Source organism: Artibeus jamaicensis, unplaced genomic scaffold (assembly GCF_021234435.1).
Source record: "Artibeus jamaicensis isolate MK-2021 breed Jamaican fruit bat unplaced genomic scaffold, CSHL_Jam_final contig_384, whole genome shotgun sequence".
Classification (NCBI taxonomy): domain Eukaryota; kingdom Metazoa; phylum Chordata; class Mammalia; order Chiroptera; family Phyllostomidae; genus Artibeus; species Artibeus jamaicensis.
In genome coordinates, this window is record NW_026521810.1 from 1,428,693 (window position 1) to 1,451,622 (window position 22,930).

General features: G+C 40.3%; 1 long non-coding RNA gene across 1 annotated transcript in view; it reads left to right on the plus strand.

The window, feature by feature from the left end:
• Positions 1-12,482, plus strand: part of LOC128627308 (uncharacterized) — a 39,319-nt gene extending 26,837 nt beyond the window's left edge. Inside the window, exon 4 of the long non-coding RNA XR_008391474.1 lies at positions 12,440-12,482. This is a non-coding gene — a long non-coding RNA (uncharacterized LOC128627308). The remainder of the gene's footprint in view (positions 1-12,439) is intronic.
• The last annotated feature ends 10,448 nt before the right edge of the window (positions 12,483-22,930 follow it).

Sequence of the window (22,930 nt, forward strand, 5' to 3'; positions counted from 1 at the left end):
ACACCACACATCCTAAAATTTAAAAACTCAACATGGCCAAAAAGACCTTACAGTTTTACTCTCTGGAACAGTTTTTATGATCTCTCAACAGATCTTCTCTGAACAACTTCTCTATGTACTTCTGAGTAGTCACTCCACCTGTAATCAAATACACTTTGACATCTTTTCCAATGCACATGATCAGTTTTGTCTTGTAAACAGCCTTTGAAGTTTTTTTTTACTTATGAGTGCAAGACCTTCCCTCTCCTGGGGGTCACAGAGCAATTACTGGGAGGTTGATAGAAGTGGCTCTTGGCCTGTGAACAGGTGGGCTAACATCTGAGGTGTGGGACTCCCCAGCTTTTCACTGTGGGAGTTTCTTAATTTTTTCCTGCATGAGAGTTCCTAGGACACAACCAAAGTGTTAGTTCAATATTCTGAATCTGGAATGTTTTTCCCAAATGAATTAAGCCTCTTTTTTCTTGTCCCCCTCCCCTCCTAGTTCTTTCCTCTCCTCAGAGTTAAATGCTAGCTTAGCATTGGGCTCTGGGCCTTCAGTGCACTTCATTGATCCAAGTGGGGCACCAGAAGCCTACTGAGTTGACAATGACATGTGTGTCCCTTGCTCCTGGGGCTCTTCTGCCTGTAGTTTCAAGATCTGGAGGTTTCCCTGATGGGCCAGGCCTGCCTGCCTGCCCCATATTTGATTGATTTTACTATACTTCCTGATCCTCACCTCTACAGTGGGAGCAGTATGTCAATCTCAATTCCTCATGGGGTTGCTGTGAAGATCAAATGAGAAAACTCATAGAAGTTTAGAGGCACTGCTGTCCTCACTTCCAGCCTCTCCTCTACACAATGGGAGACCCCTCAGTTCAATGGGATGACAGGTTGCCTGCAGGCATAGAAACAAACAAGTACTGTATAGGGACTTGTAAGATCCAGACACATTGCTTCATTTGCTCCTCATTCTGCCCTGTGTGGACATTATGGTGGTTATTCCATTTTTTCCAATAAACAATCAAAGGTTGAAAAAGATAAAGGGACTTTTCAATTCAAACTTGTGCTTTTTCTCACTATAGTGCAATCTTTTATAAATAACCTTATTCATAAAATATTTTAGTTCTTCAGGAAACAGTTCAAAGTTGTAAAGAGTTTGTGAAAATATAAAGGGCTATCCATATATTTATAAATAACAGCCCTGCTTTATGGGGTACCAGACTTGATAAGATTTGGGCACATTTGACGGCAAGATGCTAGAGATTAGAGGAACCCAGGATTGCTATTCTTTTGCCAGAAGCAACCATGTTCTAGCTGAACATTGTTGAGATTGAATATCTGCTCTTCTCATGGTCCATTTTCACTTTCAGTGGTGAAGGTGAGCACCTTCTACTCTGGCCTGTCCCTGCACAACATTGACTGGTGAATATTCTGGGCATGTATAAGCCTCGCCACTGAGACATCATGAGAGTAGGAAGAGCAAAGATTTGGAAACAGAAAAACCAAGTTGGAAGACCAGATCAGTCATTTAATAGCTGTGTGACCAAAATCACTTCTTTAACCTCTCTGGTTCTTACTTTTCTCTGTTGTAAAGTGTGTTTATTATGTCTGTATCACACTGTTATCGAAAGGATTAAATGAGAAAAGGTATGTAAAGCTCCTGTCACAGAAGACAGTCAACAAGTGATAACTGACACCTTCAAGCTTCAAAATTCAAGCTCCCTCCCTCCTTGCTTCTCTTTTCCCCTTCTCTCCTTCCCACCTCTTTCTGCCCCTCCTTCTCCCCATCACAATTCTATACCCTTGAACAACCATGTGAAGTCTAAGGGTCTCCAAAACTATAAGGAAGAACTAGCAGAGTTACTCCAACAATTGGAACAACTAGGTTAATGCTCTCAGCCCTGAATGGAGCTTCACTGTTCTCTACAGGGCTGAGTAGACATAGGAGCAGAGAGACCTGAGCTACCCTCTCCATCTCCACAGCTTCTCCAAGAGGATTTGTCTCACTGCCCAGACTATCTGCAGGCGGCAAATGCTGGTGCTCCCCATAGGTGAGCAGTGGGGAGCTAGTGCTCCCCATAGGTGAGCAGTGAGATTAAATAATGGTCACCTGAAGAATTCGACCTGAGATTTTCCTTTCCTCCAGTGAAGACTCAGAACAGAGGGTCAGAGAGGGCTTAAGGAACCAAGATTCAGGTAAGTGAAGTAACTTGTCAAAGACCCAAAAGCTATTCTATGCCCAAACAATGATAAATAATTCTGGGGAACAAATGGCAGAAACCTCTCAATGAGTATTTGGGACAGTGTTTGTTCTCTTCTTGTTTTTCCCTTAATTTTTTGAGCTCAGTGTTATAATATCATCTGGTTGGCCTGTGATGTGGCCATGGGAGTCATTCTAGAATAGGGTTGGACTCTCTTTGGTCTACATTTTACTGGGGTAGAAGGACCACTGGACAGGTGGGAGTAGAGATCTGAAGGCCAGTCTTAGTTCATGCTGCTAGTCTTTTTTTTTTTTTGGTACTTCAGATTTTCCCAGGTATAAAGTGACTTGAACAAAAGATATGATTTTCATGCTTCTTGGTTGTTAAATGTTCTAGAATTGGAGCCCTTTGGTCAGAGAAAATTTACATTATCTCAAAATATGGAAAAGAAAATGCAAAGCAACTCCAGTTGAAGTTGGGGAGGGGAAAGGTGGAAACCTCTTCCCCTGGGGACTTCTGAGGCACATGAAGGAACCATAGGGTTCCTGAGAGCATAATCTGAAAACTGCTGCTGGATTGGAGGCTCTATGAGATGCTGTGATTGTGTAACTGTGTGAGGCATAAGGGTAGGGGCTGTGCTAGTAGAGAACTGTCCTTCTCCAGGGTCCTCCCAGGAATGTACAGTTGTCCCACACACCAGTGCACTTGATTTGTCCCTTTATTTCCTACCTTCATGGTAAGATTGTGGGTTTCAGAGAAAACAGAGGTTTCCTAAATTTTCATAGGGTAGTGTTCCATGAATCCTTGATGAATAGATCAGAAAATGTCTTTTGAGATTTACAAAAGCCAATATGTGTGCCTAGAGCCCAATCCTCAACAGGAGATACATTTGACATTGCACTAAGAGCATACATCCATATACACATAGATGCAATTGAAAACCTGTTTCATTTTCTCAAAAATGCTGGTGGTGACCCACTGAAGTGTTTTATAATCCATGACTAGGATAATGAGGGTGAGGGCATTCTTAGTGGTCATTCCCCCACTCACACTGGGGTTGTATTTAGGTCTCTCCTGCTACATCAAGGGTCAGCAAATGTGTCCCACAGGCCAAGTATTGCCTGTTTCCTGTTTTTGTCTATACTGAGGACACCAAACAAGCATAGTGTGCTCAAGCTGGGGTGTTCCCCTGCACTTGTTCTAGCACCTGCTGTGTTCCCATTCTGGGAGTTGAAGGCCCTGTAACTTCACTTCTGGTCCACTGCCCAAGGGCAGACAGCCTGACTCTCCATGAGGAGAGTGTTTGAGTGTCATGGGGCAAAGAGAAATCAACGGTGAGGGCCAAGCCTCTTTGCTGCCCCCATCTTGCTTTTCTGGATCCCCAGTCCCTCCCTCCTGCAGGTTGCTCTTCTCCTTGAGACTGTCTCCAACAGATGAACCCAAGCCAAAAGTGTGCCTACCACCCAGGGCAAATATATATTTGCTTATTATCCCACAATGTCTAATATACTTACTATCTGCTATTTTATAGAAAAAGCTTGTCCATTCCAGTGCTATATGAGGTTGGGCTATGCATTACGTAATCCTATAAGGATTCAGCCCTCTTTGAATAACAGTACACAATAGTGTTAGCTACTATATATGAAGCTCAGGAAGAGTTAACTTGCCTAAAGTCACTCAGGTAGTAAGTATCAGGGTAGGATTTTACAGTGACAATTTGGAGATGAGAATACACTTCTACTTCTCCTATGACCATTCTCACTCCAGAATGGCTGGGCAGCACTCTGCCCCTTCCTCTTTGTGACCTTGCCTGGAGGCAATGGCCAATGCTTCTTTAATTATCATGGTTCCAGGACAGCACACTGGCCCAAAGCTTCTATCTTTCTGGCATTTTCTTTCTTGTGTGGCCTCCCAGACTTAGTAATTCCTTTTTGACTTGGCTAATTCCCTTCTGGATACTTAGGTTTCCTCTTTAACAGAAGACCACTGTTTTTAAGTGCTGTTGAATTCAATCCTGGTGTATCATTGTTGACAGTCCCCTGTGTCTTGCCTTCCTCTGACTCATTTTTATTGAGCAGAACAGACACATTGCATTTACTAGGTGTCATTCAGCAATGTGCTGTTCAGTGAATTTCCCAGGAATTGCAGCTCACTGCTCTGAACAGTTAACTTTGTAAACTTCTATTTTGTTAATCTTTATAAAATAAATTACATTGTGCCCTGTGTTCTTAAGCACAGATCACTGTGCACATTTAATGTTTTCCTGATAATTTAGTTGACCCCTTAAAAACATGAGTTACTGTCTGAGCTAACTGCGTGCTTTGAGAGATTTACATAAGATCTTGTAGTTTCCATTTCCTCATCTGTGAAATGGGGATGACCATATTACTGTCCCTGCAGAATGAGGGGAGGAGGAAACAAAATCATTCTTGGAAAGCCTTCAGCACAGTGATTGGCATGTCTTACACTCAAATTAGGTGATTGATGCTGTGATTCAAATATCATTTTGCCCTGGAGTACCTGTCTTCAAAGTGGAGTGTGTGCCAGAGTCATGATGATGAGTATCCCCCAAGATCAACTGAGTGAAAGCCTCTGGGGCTGCCTCAGCTGCAGCATGAATGCTTTTTGCTGATTTATTTAATCTATGCTGGCCCCCAACTCTGGCTTTTCTCAAATGCAGCTAGAGCCGGGAACCAATGTTCCCAGGTGTGCTTCACTATTTACTCCAACACTAAATGGCCACCCACCTGTTAAAAGTTTTGAGACTTATATTTTCATTTTAGAGTGTTTTCTGCCTCCTCTTGCTACTGCTCTTAAGAGCAGTTAATGTTTATTAAGGGCTTTGCTGTGCACTTCCCCTGCTTTGGTCAACACTTCTCTGGAACCATCACTTAGTGCCAGGTGCTCAGAGAGTGCTCTTCTAGTGCCTGCTGTATGCACATGACTTTCAGTTTTGGGCCCTGAGCAACACTTTGCCTTTCCAAAGCTCCACTCCACTGACCCCCTTCTCTATTTTTTTTCTTTATTCTCCACAAGGACTGGAATCTGTGTCTGTTTTTTTCATTGCACATAGTAGATGTTCAGGAATTCATGAGTCTCTATGGGAACCCTGTGCCTTAGGTTCTACCACTGTTCATTTGTCTTTTATAGGTGAGAAAACTGAAGCAGAGAAAAGCTAAATAATTGGCTCAAGGTCCCCAGAAAGTGGCAGCTCTGCTGGAGACCCAGCAGCTACAAGAAGCACTTGTAGACTGGCTTCTGATTTTGTTACTCCCAGTGCCCAGAGAAGCTCTGGCTCCAACAGGCCATTTAGTCTAAGAAACCAGTAATCACAATATAAACAAGAATGTGTAACAAGTAAATAAACCCTGAATACCTCATAAATATGATTTCCTGACTTGACTGGTTGAATCATCCTGCAAAGCAAAGGTTGCTGGTTTGATACCCAGCCAGGGCACATGACTGTGTTGTACGCCAGGTCCCTGGCTGGGCACTTATGAGAAGCAACTGATCAATGTTTCTCTTTCATATGTTTCTCTTTCACATGTTTCTCTTTCAACATCAATGTTTCTCTCCTCTCTTTCTCCCTCCCTTCCTCTCACTTAAAATAAATAAATAAAAAGAAACCAAAGTGGAGGTGGGAGGGGATAATGGAGGAAAAGTGGGAAGGGTCATCAAGGAACATGTACAAAGGAAACATGGATAAAGCCAAAGGGGAGTATGATTGAAGGTGGGAGGTGGAGGTGGCTGTAGTGGGGGAAATATGGAGACAACTCTACTTGAACAACAATAAAAAAAGAGAAAAAATGTAAAAACATGAAAATGAATAAATATTTTTGAAAAGAAAGAAATGTGATTTCCTCTCCTTTTCTTTACTTTAGAAGCCCAACTACTATTCTTTAAGACAGAACTATTAGCTCAGAAAGTTGTAGGTTTCCTTTTCTTCTTCTTTACAACCCAGTTTCCAACTTTGCTGTTGTCGCTGACTCTCACAACAGATGTGGGGCTGCTGAGGAGCCCATACTGGCTATTTCTGGTGGCTTCTTATTTGGTAAAACAACAAAAGCAACAACAACAAAACCCAACAAAGATTCCAGAGGGATTGTCAACCTTCCAGCAAGGGGTGCATGCTTCTTTATCCTCATTAGACTGTAGCTAGAGCGGGGGTTCTGATGGGCTGTAGACACACTCAACAGGCAGTGCGGGGCTTGAGGTCCTGTCAAGGAGGGTGTCTGAAGACTGCAGTATAAGGAGCAATCAGTATGACAACTTCCCCTCAGACAGGTTGTTGAGGGCCGAAAGGAAAGCTGAATCAAGGAGGAGAAAAGCTACTTGTTTCTGAGAAGACTGAGTGAATTCTGAGTCCAGCCCTGTCTGAGTCTGGCCCCATCTAACATACAACCTGCCAGCCCTAGGTTACAGGGCTCATGATGACAATTCCATGTTGAAGCTCCCTATTCCCAAACTCACTTCTTCAGGAATTATTAACCAAATCCACTCCCCGAATAAAAACAATGTGCTCTTAGACCCCTCTAGAAGGTGATTGTAAACTGTGTCTAGCTCTCTTGGTCTCAGAGAAAGAACTTTATTTTGTAAATATAACACTAACATCATATATAATCAATGTCCCAGAATTTTGTATGTGTTTTTAATATCTCCATGGGAAGCCTGGCTGATAATAATATAGACACAATCATAAAGCTGTTTGGACTCTGGTCTTGTTTCCAGGAAACTGTGCTCCGGGAGAACTCAGTTCCATAATGCCCCAGTGTGCCAGGTGTTATTTATACATACTCTGAAGCAAGAGCCCCAAGGTTCAGTAGCCTACAGAGAAACTTGTTTCTAATTGTTGGGACCCATTGCCCATCACTGAGAGAGGAAATTTTTATTGGATTTCTTTTTATTATTTTAAATATTCTATTGTTTATGTTGTTATAGTTGTCCCAGTTCCCTCCCCCCTTTGCTCCTCTCTACCCAGCCTGCCCCCCCTTTCCCACAGTCAAACCCCACACCATGTCCATGTCCATGGGTCATCCATGTGTGTTCTTTCACCTTCTTTCAACCAGTCCCCACCTCTCCCTTAGGCTAAGTTTGTGCAGCACAGAATCATTCAAGTAATTTGGGGTTAACCATGTGTGTGTGGAGAGAGTAGGGGATGTGATTATATAGGATGGTAAGAGGGACTCTTGCTCATGCCACCTCTCTCTCCCATCTGTTGCTCTCATTTCCGGTCTGGAGTAGGCAACAGGAAAAGGAAATAGGAGTAGAGGGTATGCTTCCAGGAAGCCTGATAGAGTATAAATGTGCTCTGCAGAGACTCTCAGGGAAAATTTTGTTGTGACTTTGGTAGAGCAGAGAAAGTCATGAACATGGGCTACTGTTGATATTGTCACCAGATGTAACACCACTTGCTCTCTGCCTGCCTGCTCAGTTTTCCACTTTGTCTTGAGTGATGGGATGGCCAATCTCAAGTCAATATTCACAGTTAATCCAAATTCCCAGTGCTCTCAGTATCACAAAGTGTAGTTTCACCTGATCCTAAAACATATATTAAACTTGTATTCTTCCCTTTGTCTCTACTGTCTTAACCCAGAACCCTGTTATGCCTTGGAGTACCTTATCCCAGATCACTAACTGGTTCCCTTGCTTCTAGTTTCACCACACTCTAATCCTCCCCTCTCTAACCAAAGTATCCTTCTGAAGCATCCACTGATCGATCTCTTCCCAATCATCATCAACAGCAGTGGCCCCTGACCATTTGTAATCATTCATCTGGGGAAGGTCCCACTCAGGGGGAGCACCCTCTCATGGGCACACCTGTCCCCCAACCTCTCCTTCTCCTCCCCCCTCCCTTAGAAAAAACAACAGCCTGCACAGGAGGGACAGGGACAAGTTCTAATAAGTAACACGTTGCTTGTGCCACACTTCCCAGCTGCTCTCTTGATAAATGAGGACATCAGAATTGAGCAACACTCACCCAGATGTAGAGTCCAATGTACAATGCAGAGAACATGAGACTTTTCCCAAACTCTCCCAGACCTGCCTTTTCATTCTCATTTTTCTTCCACCCACTTCTCTGTCCATGCCAGTCCTGCAGGCCACCTTCACTTTCTTTCTTGCACATCTTGCAGGCAGGCCTTGTCCAAGGGTGTGCTTCCTTATCCTCTCTAACTTTTCAGCCTCAGCCCAGCAACAGACACTTTCTTTATTCCCTGAGCACTTTATGTGCATGTTTGTTACAGTGCTTATTGTATCATATTATATTTTCAAGTTTTGATTTTTAAAAATCATCTGCTTTAGTTATAATTTACAAACAAGGTAATGCACCCGTTTCAAGTGTGCAGTTTGATGAGTTTTGACAAATGTGTAAACTCATGTAACAACACCAAAGGCTACATATAGGATATTTCCAACATCCTATATGGTCATCCTGCCCGGTCAGCATCCCTCACAGGTTCTGTGAAACCATTATGAGTCAGCTTTGTTTTCCCTGGAGTGTCCCATTAACAGAGTGCAGAGTTTGTGCTCTTCTGCATCTTGCTTCTTCCACTCAGCATAATGTGGTTGGGATTTTCCCATGTGGGTGCACTAGTAGTCCCTCCTCTTTTCAACGAACAGAGGAGGGACTACAAATATGCAAATATGTCACAATTTGTTTGCCAGTTTTTCTTTATCCAGGATTTTTCTTATTTGGCTGTCTTAAAGAAGGCTGCTATGAAGTACAAGGTTTTTTTGTGAATATATGTTTTTATTTCTCTTGAGAAGCTATCTAAGATCAGAATTTCTAGGTAAAAGGATAGGTGTATGTTTAATTTTACAAGAAAGTTTCAGCATTTTCCCCAAAGTGATTGCAACATTTTACATTCCCACCAGCCATGTGTGACATCTTTGCTTTGGCTGCTCCACATCTTTGTCAATGATCATATTGTCAACCTTTTACATTTTGGCCATTCGAGTATATGTGCAGTGCTATTTCTTACATCTTCCTTTATCACATCTTCCTTTATCACATCTTCCTTTATCACATCTTCCTTTATCACACTCTATTTAAAATTTTTAAATCCTCACTTGTTTTACTGCTTTTTAGAGAGAGAGTATGGGAGAGAGAGAAACATCTATTCTCTACCTGCCTGGACCAGGGACCACACCTTCAACCCAGGCATGTGACCTGACTGGGAATCAAACCCACAACCCTTCAGTTATGAGTTGAGGCTTCAACCAACTGAGCCACACTGGCTAGGGCCATTACACTGTATTTTAGCTATTTGTTTAAGAGTACTTCTCCTACATCAGACAGCTGTATTCACCTTTGCTGGTTGGGTAAATATCAACATGATCTGAATATCAATACAGTCCCTGCCCTCACACTCTTAAAATCAAATTGGAACATACTGAGAAGATGCTACATTAGTACCATGTAGCATGACCAACTGTCCCAGTTTTCCTGAAACTGAAGAAGTTCTTGGGCCAAGGGACTTTCAGTTTTAAATCCAGGACTGTCCTAGGCAAACTGAAATGGATGGTCACCTAGGTGATGTGGGTAGCTGGTGGATAGCAGGTGAACATTTAGCCACAATTACAATAAAATGGACATTCTTTCCCTGTAACTGATCCTAGCTTACTTCTGAGGATGGTGGAAAAATTTGGTCTTTCCAGTTCAAGGTAACTCAGGTCCTGTCAGTCTTGCACATATTTACTCAAGGATTTAAACTAGTTCAAGATTCTCGCCTGACTCCTCCCCCTCCTCTCATCTCTGTTCACACTGAGAGCTGCCCCGTGATGCCCACTGACCTGGTTACTTGGTATTATGATGTTGATTTGTAAGTGCCCTGCTTTGTCCCTGGTCTCATGAAGCAGTGTTTTATGGGGCTGGCTCTGGAAATGTTTAGAGATCCTCTGTAGCTCATTGAGGCTACCAGTCCTCTGAGGCTTCTCTCAGACCATCTTTCAGACACTTCAACCCTTTTGTTGCCCACCCACAGACTCCATGTAGGAGGTGGGGCTTCAGTATGAGGTTTGCCTGGAAACCAATACACAGCTGCCTCCTCAGCTTAGGTCTTTCCCACTCTTACTTACTATTGCCCCCAACTCAGCCATATTCACTCAATACTTTTTGTGTTAAGTGCTGGTTAGAATGAGTACTTCCCTTGAGCAAAATGTCTCAGGTTTCTAGGCTTTTGGCTCTTAAAATTTTTTAAAGTTATTTATTTATTTGTTTGTTTGTTTGTTTATTTATTTATAGAGGGGAAGGGAAAGACAGGAGAGAAATATTGATGTATGGTTGCCTCTTGTGCCTGTAGCCAGACTGGGAATCAAACTGCTTCTGGTTTGAGGGCCCACGCTCAAGCCACTGAGCTATACCAGACAGGGCTAGCCTTTGGCTCTTGATACATAAGAAGGGTTTCCTGAATTCCACAGATAAAAGCAAAAGTGAAAACAAAATTCTTTTCTCACTCAAGGGCCAGACTTAAAGTCAAAGCTTTTAAGATGCATGTTTTGGCAGTTAACCTGGTGGTCACATCAACTTCTTATTAAGTGCTGCCATTGCTACCTCTGTAGGACAGTGCCTCCTGCTTTAGGGGGTGTGCAGTAGGCACAGGAAGCACATAAGAGACAAGTGGCCCTGAAGAGTGGTTTGAAGCCTTCTTGGAGAGATGAGACAGGAAATTGGACGTTAAAGGGAGGGTAAATTCTGGCTAAGCCCAGAAACTGATTTTAGAAAAGGGGCCTGGTGTGGACCACCCACAAAACTGGCTAAGTCTGCTGTGTAGGAATGCTAATAAGGTAGCTTGCTGGCAGGGAAGATGTGCATTCTGGGGGGGCGTACAGTGAGCAGTTCTAGATGGCTCATGAGAGATGCCATTGGGTGGCAAGTTTGGCCTCTTCTTTTATTCCCAGTGTCTTGTATTCACAGAAATCGTTTCCTTGGCAAAGCATTTCACCTTAGCATGCATCACCATTCCACACAGTAGATATGATTATCACCACTTGTGATAATCTGGGGCCCAACAAAGGTAAGTTATTTTCATCAGATCCTGGAGGAAAGTCATTCAATGATCTCACAATATTTGTTGAGCACCTCCCCCGTGTCTGGTATGAGCATCACACTTCCCTTGAGCAAAATGTCTCAGGGGAAAGATTTTCTTTCTTTTGTACTTCATAAATTTTCAAATGACATTAGGGACCTCAGCTTTTTTAGTGAAAATCTGCCAGGAGTTTGATATTCCCAATCTCTGTAGCACACTTATGCATAAAAATATTTCTCTTTTTTTAGAATTTCTTTTTTTGTTAAGATTTTATTTATTTATCTTTAGAGGGGAAGGGAAGGAGAGAGGGAGAGAAATATCAATGTATGGTTGCCTCTTGTGCATCCCCTGCTGGCAACTGGTCTGCAACCCAGGCATGTGCCCTGACTGGGAATCAAATTGTGATTTTCTGACTCACAGGTCTGTGCTCAATCCACTGGGCTACACAATCCAGGGCCATAAGAATATTTCTGATGTTACATACACAAACACAGATATAAGAGTACATATATCTAGGTGGGATAGCTTTGAAGCTGAACCTTTTTCAACATTTCATTTAAAGAATTGCTAGCCTGATAACCAACGATAATTGGCAACAATTTAAAATTCTTTTTGAAGGCCCTAAAAACACCAAAGCATGTATGTAACAGTCATCATTTCAAAATGAAACAGAGCTGTGAGCTGGGATGGAAGGGGGCCACAAAACATGGCTCCAGTCTTTGGCCACTTGGTCCAGGATACTCTGGTCCTCTTTCCTTTCAGAGAAGGAAAACTTGGTCCGGAGTATCCTGGGATAAGGCCCAGGATTCCACTCATTGGCAGCTATTTACTTATATTTTTTCATATCGAAAATAGAAGGTGACTTTAAAGAAAATTTGCCTTGACTAATTATCTGAAAAATAAGTAGAGCAGCTAGATGATTTTTTTCAAGGCTCCTTTTCAGCTGATTGGGTCAATGAATCTAAGGCTCCCCTAAAGGACTCTATCTGGTTTCCCTGAGGCTGTGTCTGTGCCTGTGTCATTTTCATGGTCAAGATGTCCAGCATGGTACCTCAAGGAACTGTTGCTGCTTCTAGTATTGGAAGAGATGTAATATCATAGGAAGGTTCGTTGAGCTCTAAGCAAAAGTAAATTTTAGAAAGGGCTCTCTGTAACCTAAGAAAATTTAATAGCAATTACTATTTAATTAACCATGTTGTGTCAGTTCTGTGAATTTGTTTTTATTCATTTTAGAGCTCAAGACACACATTTCATTTCAAGACAGATAAGACTAGAGAAAATGAGCAGAAGATAAAAAAGCATAATGTTATGCAAATTGACCTTGTGAAATAACTAAGGTATTTGGAGACCATGCCATTAATAACTCTTACAACATAATTTGTGTCATGTTTTTTACTATACTTTATTGATTATGCTATTACAGTTGTCCCATTTTTCTCCCCTTTATCCCACTCTGCCTGGTACACTGATTTTCTCCAGCATTCCTTCCTTACTTTATCTCCAGGGATTATACATATAAGTTCTTTGGGTTTTCCATTTCCTATACTATTCTTCTTTTAAAATATATTCTATTGACTAAGCTATTACAGTTGTCTCATTTTTTTCTTCCCTTTATTCCCCTCTGCCCTGTACTCCCTTCCCACCAACATTACCCCACCTTAGTTCATATCCATGGGTCATACATGTAAGTTATTTGGCTTCTTCATTTCTCATACTGTTCTTATCCTTCCCCATCTATTTTGTACTTACCATTTATGAATCTTATTCCCTGTACCTTTTCCCCCATTCTCCCCCTCCCACTCCCTGCTGATAACCCTCCATGTGATATCTATTTCTGTGAATCTGTTCCTGTTCTAGTTGTTTGCTTAGTTTTTTTTTAAGGTTTGGTTGTTGGTAGTTCTGATTATGTTCTCATTTTACTGTTCATATTTTTTGTCTTCTTTTTCTTAGATAAGTCTCTTTAACATTTCATATAATAAGGGCTTGGTGATGATGAGCTCCTTGAACTTGACCTTATCTGGGAAGCACTTTATCTGCCCTTCCATTCTAAATGAAAGCTTTGCTGGATAGAGTAATCTTGAATGTAGGTCATAGCCTTTCAAGACTTTCAAGGGTCTCTGTAACCAACTCTCCTGTGAGGCTGGGAGTTTCTCCAGTGCCTCAACCACCATAGGTTTTCAGGCTTTATTCCCCTGCACTGGGACCCTAGGTTGTATGGTCTGTATTGCTCCCCAGTTGCTCCTCCCAGTTCATCTGCATGCAAATGTGGGACTGCCTGATCCTCTAGCCACCGCCTTGCCCCATCTGCCAGTGGCCACCTTGCCTGCCCCAGTCCTCCAGCCGTTGCCTTGCCACAAGTCCTCTCAATCCTGGCTGCCCATCTCCACTGTCCTGACTGGTCTGGATGAATGTTTCTTCTTTAACTACTTGGTTGTCAGACTTCCATACAGTTCAATTTTTTAAATTTGCTGTCCTTTTTTTGTTTGTATGAGGAGGCAAAGTGTATCTACCTATGCCTCCATCTTGGCTGGAAGTATCCTCCTATACTATTCTTAACCTCTGCCTGTCTGTTTTGTGCCTACTAATTATGCTACTTATTCCCTGTACCTCTTCCCTCATTCTCTGTCCACCCCTCCCTGCTGATAACCTCCATGTGATATCCATTTTTATGATTCTGTTCCTGTTCTAGTTGTTTGCTTAGGGTGTTTTTTTAGGTTCAGTTGTTGGTAGTTGTGAGTTTGTTGTCATTTTACTGTTCATAGTTTCCATCTTTTTTTATAGAGAAATTTTTTAACACTTCATATAATAAGGACTTGGTGATAATGAACTCCTTTAACTTTAGCTTGTCTGGGGAGTGCTTCATTTACCCTTCCATTCTCAATGATAGCTTTGCTGGATAGAGCAATCTTGGATATAAGTCCTTGCTTTTCATGACTTTGAATATTTCCTTCCAGCCCCTTCTTGCCTATAGGGTTTCTTTCAGAAATCAGCTAGTAATTTATAGGAACTCTTTTCTAGGTAACTCTCTTCTCTTGCTGCTTTTAAAATTCTCTTTTTATCTTTATTTTTTGGTATTTTAATTATAATCTTTATATGTCTTGGTGTGGCCCTCTTTGAGTCCAACTTGTTTGGGACTCTCTGATCTTCTTGGACTTGTATGTATATTTCCTTCATCAGACTGGGGAAGTTTTCTTTCAATATTTTTTCAAATAAGTTTTCAATTTGTTACTCTTCCTTCTCCCCTTCTGGTGCCCTTATGATTTGGATGTTGGAATATTTAAAGTTGTCCTGGAGGTTCCTAAGCCTCTCCTTATAATTTTTTTTTGAATTCTTGTTTCCTCATTCTGTTCTGGTTGAAGGTTTATTTCTTCCTTCTGCTCCAAACCATTGATTTGAGTCCTGGTTTCCTTCCCTTCACTGTTGGTTCCCAGTTAATTTTTCATTATTTCATTTTGCATAGACTTCACTTCTTCCTTTGTTTTGTAGCTGTATTCAATCATTTCTGAGAGCATCCTGATCTCTGCATCTGATAGGTTGTCTAACTGCTCATTGCTCAGTTCTTTCTCTGGAGTTGTGACCTGTTATTTCATTTGAGTCATATTTCTTTGTCATGGTGCACCAGTTATGTTCTATGGGGCAGAGCCTTAGGTATTTGCCAAGGTGGGGCAACCTGCTTCACTGCATTGTAGTACCATACATGGGGAAGAGGTCAGCAAGGGAACAATGATGCTTTTTTGGCTCTTGCCCTGCTTTGTGCCTTCCCCCACTTCCTGAAAGCAAATGGCAGCCTTGCGAGTGCTACCCTGGTGCTGATTTCCAGGTAGTTAGGCTTGTATACATCTAGGACTCCATGGACCCCTCCATCAGACTCTCTTGTGAGACTGGTCGTTTCTTCCTCCACTGCATCCCCAAAGGTTTTTACAGCCAGAGATTTTGAGGCCTATTTCCCCGTTCCAGAACACTGGGTTTCTCAGTCTGTCTCGCTCCCCAGTTGTTCCTCCTGGGTTTTACCCACATGCAAATGTTGGAACTTCCAGTCCACCAGGCATCACCCTGCTGGTCCAGGCTGCCTGCTGCTGCCTTGTTGCCTGTTCTTTCTGTCCTGTATGCCCATCTCTGTCTTTCCTACCAGTTTGGATGGATGTTTTTTCTTTAAATCCTTAGTTGTTGGACTTCCATACAGTGGGTTTTCTGACAGTTCTGGTTGTTTTTGGTTTTTAAATTGCTTGTTATCCTTTTGGTTCTGTGCTGAGGCAAATTACACGTACCTATTCCTCCATCTTGGCTGAAGCATAGGGCTTTATCTGTTTTCTGTTTTATTGTTTGAGCTATTACAGATGTCCTAATTTTATCCCCCTTCACTCCCAACTACTTAGCCCTCCCCTCACTTCCATAGTCAATACACATACTGTTGTCCATGTCTATGGGTCCTTCACCTTCATTCAAGCAATCCTCCTCTCCTCTTACAACTGTCAGTCTATTTCATGATTCTATGCCTCTGGTTGTATTTTGTTCCTTCTTTTGTTTATTACAGTCCCCTTATAAGTGGGATCATATGGTATTTTCCTTTTGCTGACTGGTTTATTTAACTTAGCATAATAGTCTCCAGTACTATCCATTCTGTTGCAAAAGGTAGGAATTATTTCTTTTTTTCTGCTGTGTAGTATTCCATTGTGTAAATGTACACAGTTTTTTAATCTATTCATCAGCTCTTGGGTACTTAATCTGTTTCCAACTCTATTGTAAATAGTGCTGCTATGAACTCAGGTATGCATAAATTCTTTTGAGTTGGTGTTTTGGGATTCTTAACATACATTCCCAGCTGTGGAATCACTGGGTCAAAAGGTATTTCCATTTTTATTATTTTGAGGAAATTCTACACTGTTTTCCATAGTAGTTGCATTAGTCTGCGTTCTCACGGACAGTGCACTAGGGTTCCCTTTTCTCCACATCCAGCACTTGTTGTTGTTGATTTATAATGATGGCTATTCTGACAGGTGTGTGGTGATAGCTCATTGTAATTTTAATTTGCATTTCTCTGATAGCTAGTGATGTTGATCATTTTTTTCATATGTCTGTAGGCCATCTATATGTCCTCCTTGGAGAAGTATCTATTTAGGTCCTTTGCCCATTTTATGATTGTATTGTTTGCATTCTAGGTGTTGAGTTGTGTGAGTTCTTTATATATTTTGGAGATTAAACCCTTATTCAATGTATCATTGGCAAATATGTTCTCCTATATGGTTGGTTCTCTTTTCATTTTGATGATGGTTTCTTTAGCCATGCAAAAGCTTTTTAGTTTGATGTAGTCTCATTTATTTTTCCTTACGTCCCTTCCCTAGGAGATGCATTGGCAAAATATTGGCACATGAAATATTTTTATGGTATCACAACATATTTAAGTCTTTTACCTATTTTGAATTTATTGTGGTGTATGGTGGAAATTAGTGGTCTAGTTTTATTTTTGTGCATGTATCAGTCCAACTCTCCTAATGATATTTTTTTAATTAAAAAAATTTCTGTTGTTCAATTGCAGTTGTCCCCATTTTTCTCTGATTACTCTTCCCTGCCCTAACCACCTCCCACCTTCCACTTTCAATCCTACTTCCCAAAATCATTTATTGAAGAGACTGTCTTTATTGCTTTGTTAGCCATGCTCCCTTTGTCAAATTTAGTAAAAGGTGAAAGATTTGTGCAATCTGAAGAGAAACCAGAGTATCCCTTTGTCAAATTTAATTGACCATAGAGACATTTGTTTATTTCTGGGTTCTCTATTCTCTTCCTTTGATCTATGGGTCTGTTCTTATGCCAGTACCAGACTTTTTTGATTACAGTGGCTTTGTAGTATAGTTTTATATCAGGTATTATGACCCCTCCAACTTTGTTCTTCTTTCTTAAGATTGCTGAGGCTATTCAGGGTCCTTTTTGTTTTCATATAAATTTTTGGAATATTTGTTTTAGATCTGTTAAATGTGCCTTTGGTATTTTAAAAGGAATTGTGTTAAATCTATAGATTTTTTTGCATAGACATTTTAATGTCCATTTCACATGGACATTTTAATGATGTTAAATTTTCTAATCCATGAATGTGGTATATGCTTCCATTTCTTTGTATCTTTCTCAATTTCTTTTTTTTTAGTGTTGTATAGTTTTTCTGAGTACAGGTATTTTACCTCCTTGGTTAAATTTGTTCTTAGATATTTTATTTTATTTCTTTGTCTCTATAGTAAAGGCATTTTTTTTTAAGTTTCTCTTTCTGATAGTTCATTGTTGCTGTACAAAAATGGCATCGATTTTTAAATATTAACTTTGTATCCTACTACTTTGCCAAATTCACTTACTAGGTGGAGTAGTTTTTTGGAGGGAACCTATAGGGTTTTCTATGTACATTATCATGGCATCTGCAAATAATGAGAGTTTTACTTTCTCTTTTCCAATTTGGATGACTTTTATTTCTTCTCCTTTTATGATTGTTATAGCTAGTACTTCCAGTATTATGTATCATGAAAGTGGTGAAAGTGAACATTCTTTTCTTGTTCCAGCCTGATCTTTATTATTCCCTTCCCTCTACTCTTTCTGGGCTTTGATTGTTGTTGTTCCTTTAGTTCTTTTATATGTAGGTTTAGGTTTTCTATTTGAGATTTTCCTCTCTTCTTTAGGTTAGCCTGTAATGCTGTGAACTTCTTTCTCAGGAGTGGTTTTGCTGTGTCCCATGGGTTTTGGGTTGTTGTGTGTTCACTTTGATTTATTTACAGAAGCTTTTTGATTTCTTCCTTGATCTTATTTTAAACTAATTTATTATTTAATAACATGTGTTTCGGCCTCCGGGTGTTTGAATGTTTTTGAGTTTTTTCTTGAGGTTGCTTTCTAGTTTTAAGCGATTTTGATCTGAGAAGATGCTTAATATGATTTCAAATTTCTTGAATTTGTTGAGGCTTGTTCAGTGTCCTACTATGTGGTCTATCTTTAAAAATATTCCATGTCCATTTGAGAAGAATGTATATGTTGCTTCTTTGGGTCAAAATGTTCTGTAAACATTAATTAAGTCCATTTTATCTAGAGTATCATTTAATGCCATTATATCCTTATTGATTTTTTGTTTGGAAGATCTACCCATTGTTAACAATAGAGTGTTAAATCCCCTACTACAATGACTGTATTGCAGTTGATCTCTTTTTTAAATTCCTCCAAGATTTTATTTATATATTTAAGTGCTCCTATATTGGGTGTATATATGTTTACAATGGCTATATCCTCTTGTTGGACTACTCCCTTAAGTATTATGTAGTGACTTTGACCTAGTTTGTTTCCTGTTATAGCTTTTGTTTTGAAGTCTGTTTTGTCTGATATAAGTGTTACTCTGCTAGCTTTTTTCCCCCATGTCCATTTGCATGGAATATTTTTCTTTACAACCCTTCTCTTTCAGCCTGTGTAAATCTTTTGTTCTGAGGTGGGTCTCTGTAGACTACATATATGTGGGTTGCATTTTCTTATCCATTCAGCACTCTGTGTCTTTTGATTGAAGAATTTAAACTACTTACATTTAAGGTTATCGATAGGTACTTATTTGTTGTCATTTCCCCATTTGTACCTGTATTCCTCTTTATTTCTTCTTCCTTAAAGCAGTCTGTTTAGCCCCTCTTGCAATGCTAATAGTGGTGGAGATGTACTTTTTTAGCCATTTTTTAAAATCTGGGAAGCTCTATTTTGCTTTCGATTGTAAATGAGAGCCTTGCTGGATTGAGTAGTCTTGGTTGCAGATCCTTGACTGTCATTACTTAGAATATTTAGTGCCAGTCCTCTCTGACTTGTAGTGTTTCTGTTGAGAAATCAAGCTGCCAGCTTTATCAGAGCTAGCTGTATCTCCTTTGCTACCTTTAAGATGTTCTTTTTCTTTAAATTTTGCCATTTTAATTGTGTTGTGTCTTGGAGTGGACCTCTTTGGGTTCATCTTGATAGGCACTTGCTGTGCTTCCTGAACTTGTGTGAATTTTTCCTTCACCAATTTAGAAAATTTTTCTGTCATTATTTTTCAAACAGGTTTTCTAGCCCTTGCTCTCTTTCTTATCTTTCTGGTATCTCTATGATGTGAATATTGTTACATTTTATGTTACGTTGTCACAAGCACCCTTAAACTATCCTTGTTTTTTTTTTTTGTCTTTTTCATTTTATTGCTCTGACTGTGTGTGTGTGTTTTTTTAACCTTATCTTCCAACTCACTGATTCCTTCCTGTGCTTCATGTAGCCTGCTTTTAATTCCTTCATTGTAGATACTGTTTTTTTTTATTTCTGCTTGTTTCTTATTCATAGTTTCTATGTCCCTTTTTATGTTGATGTCTTTCCTACTGAGTTCCTTGGAGCTCCCATAAAGTTTCCTATAGTGCTAAGTTCCTTGAACATCCTTATAACCATTACTTTGAACTCTATGTTTGATAAATTGTTTGCCTCAATTTTATTTCACTCTTTCTTGGAATTCCTCCATTCATTCTGATTAAGGGTTGTTTCTTTGTCTCCCCATTTTAGGTACTCTTTTACTTATTTCCACATATTAGATTGATCTGCTTTGAGCCACTGTTTTTGTGGGGTGGCCTGTTCTGATAGGAGTCTTGTGGGACTCAGTGTGCAATCTCTTTGATTTCTTGAGCTGGATTCTTTAGGGATTCTCTTTATGCAGTTTATGTGAGCTTTCCTATTGTATTTGGGTTTTGATTGTTCTTGGACTGTTTGTTGGTAGGTTTTCCCCTTTGGCTGGCTGACTGAGATTCTCAAACTCACCATGTGCTGTTGTATAGGTGCTGATAGAACAAAACAAAACAACATAGGAAACAAAACCCACAGCAGCAAAAATACCTGCAACAACAGCAGTATCAACAACAAATGAGCAATAATATAGAAAATAATAGTATTATAAGAAAGAAAAAAAGAATACGAGATGATCAAAGGAAAAATGATTTTTGAGAGGATAAAAGGGGGAGAAATAATAAGAGTAAGAAATTGGGACAAGGAATTGCCAGAAAAGGGTGAGAAAATAGAAAAAAATTATAATCAAAATAAGAAAGAGATGGGAAAATGTAATATAGTATAAGGAAAGGGAAGAGAAGAATATGGAATTTTGAATAAAAAATTGTGAAAAATAGGGAAAACTTGAATAAAAAGTATTAAAAAGCTATGCAAAAGAAAAAATAACACAATAATGAAAAAAAATGAAGTGGAATTTGTTTCAGCAGTTTAGTGCCTGTCTGCTGGCTTTTCCATTTAGATCTGACACTGGTGTTATCTGAAGTTGGTGTAAGCTAATGTGAGATGCTGTCTCCATCTCGCTCTAGGCAGCCTATTCAAAGCTAGAAGCAATCCACTGTCTTGTCTATGGCTGTCTCCTTCATGCTTAGCTGCATTTGGGATGGTCCTCACTACTCTGCCTAGCTGTCCATTTGTCAGCATAATGCCCAGGGATAGGTCAACCAACAACCAAAAGTACCACAGGCACTGCTTCCACCCGCCTCTGCGTATACTTTTGCTATTAGTCTAACTGCTGACCCATCTGTTTCTGAGAGGTCTTCTGGTGGATTAGGAAGGTGGAACCCTGGGATCTTCTGTGGGAGGTGCCATTCAGACTTCAGAGAAGATGGTGGGTGTGTTCACACATCTAAGTCTGTCCCTGAACTTGGTAGGGTGAAGCCCCAAGGAGGATAGCATGTTGGGCATCCAGAGTCCAGAGTTTTGGCCCGTTATAAACTGAATGGCATTCCTGGGTTCTCTGGTGAGGTAAAAGTAGCAGTCTGGTTCCCAAGACAATATGTAAAGTGGCCTTGATCTAAAGCTAGTGTCTAACACCCCTGAGTCTGCCCATGTTGCTGTCTCCTCAGCAGGGGATAAGATGCGGGTTGAGGAAAAGTAAGTAAGAAAGAAAAAAACAGATGCTGGTTGGGGGCAAGCTGGATTCCAGAGGATGGGGCTATGAAGCTTCAGAGGCTGGGGCAAATGGTTTTCACACAGGGTTTAACAATTGTTTTTCTCCTAGGAGGGGCTTGCTCTTTTCAAGAAAAATGGTTCGTGCAGTATGGTGTTATATCTTAGCACTGGACACCCCACAGCCATTCCCTGACACCTCTTCCACAAGCCTCCCTCTCCAGACTCTCCTACTGCAACTGCAGTCTGTACTGCCCTCCCTTCACTGGAGTCAAATGTGAGTGGTTGGGAATGCGAATCCTGTACATTGACCCCTTATAACAAAAGAAAAGAAAAAAAAAGAAGAAAAAAGGTGGCTTTGTCTCCAGGGGACTCTGTCTTTCTTCGGTGGGCAAAAAACCTGTGACTTTTCACTGCTGGATGCTGTGTAGAGGAGTGATCCCAACACTCTGTGCTTGGGAGTCTGGTCTGAGGTCCAGGCTTCACTCTTCCGTAGGTGAAGCTCCCTCAACCATGCAGTTGGTTCAGCCACTGTCCATGAAAGCTGTGCTGACCCCTTTTGTGTCCCTGATTTTTCTGGTCATGAGGTGGTTTCTTTCTGTCCTTGGTTAAGTATCTCCTCTTCAGGTAGCCTTTAGTTGTTCATTTTGGGTGAACATTCCCCTCTATATTTTTGTTTTCACCTTGGTTCTGGGTGATGGTATGAGATAAATTCTCTTACTCTGCCACCATCTTCTCACCTCTATAGCATAATTTTTTAATGATGCTGCCTAGAGCATTTCTGAGTTCCAAAACTGAAATATATATTTATGCATATACTTATACAGGGTCCGGCAGAAGTCAAGCTTGCTTGATTATGATTCTAGGGTAATAATATGGGCATAATAAATTATTGTTTTAATTTGAAAACTTCACCTAAATGATATGCTTGAATGTGATATTGTTATGTTACAGAATCACATGCTTATGATTTTATAATGAAAGATTTTGTAATGAAAAGGGGGTGTTATTTGTGCTGGACTCTGTATGTTAAAAGTAGTACATACTTATTGCTAAAACCTGAAAAAAATCAGAAGTGTATAAATGTAGAAATACAAGCTTTCTCTTCTCCTATGATTCCAATTCATATCTTTATCTATAGCTCAATTTACTTGTTTAACTAAAGGGGGTGATACCAGTAATACCCAGTGGCAATCTGTGCATGACATTGATTATACATATTACATATATTTTTATCCCTTATGCAGTATTTTATTATACAGCCTTGTCATAATTTATTTAACCAGTTCTTAACTGATGGCTATCTCATGGGATTTTTGGCTTCAAGTATCAGAAAGGGACTCACACTGGCTTAAATAATAAAGAAATATCTTAGCTATGTAACTAAAGTTTATAGAAAGGGAAGTTACAAGATGGACTCGATCCAGTGGTTCTAGCTCCATTGGTTGTTATTATTATCTCTGGCATTTCCTCTGAGTGTTTGTTTCTTTGGAAGGTTATTTCCCCTCATGGTGGATAAATGGCTGTTGTTGTAGTACCAGGCTTTATAATGTGACATCAGGGTCACAGAGTAAGAACGAAAGAAGCCTCTAAGCCAAGGCAGACTCATGTGATTCACCTGACTGGACCCTTTGCAGCCTTATTTAATCTACAGCAACGTCCAATAAGGAGTGCCCATATTCTTCTTGACATTCTGCTACGTAGAAAAGTTGGGAAAATTTTCTCAATGGCATTTAATAAGGTAAAACAATAAAGGAAGGAATTTTCTTCTCATTTAATACATGGCCTGCTCCAGATAGTGGAATTTTGGTGATT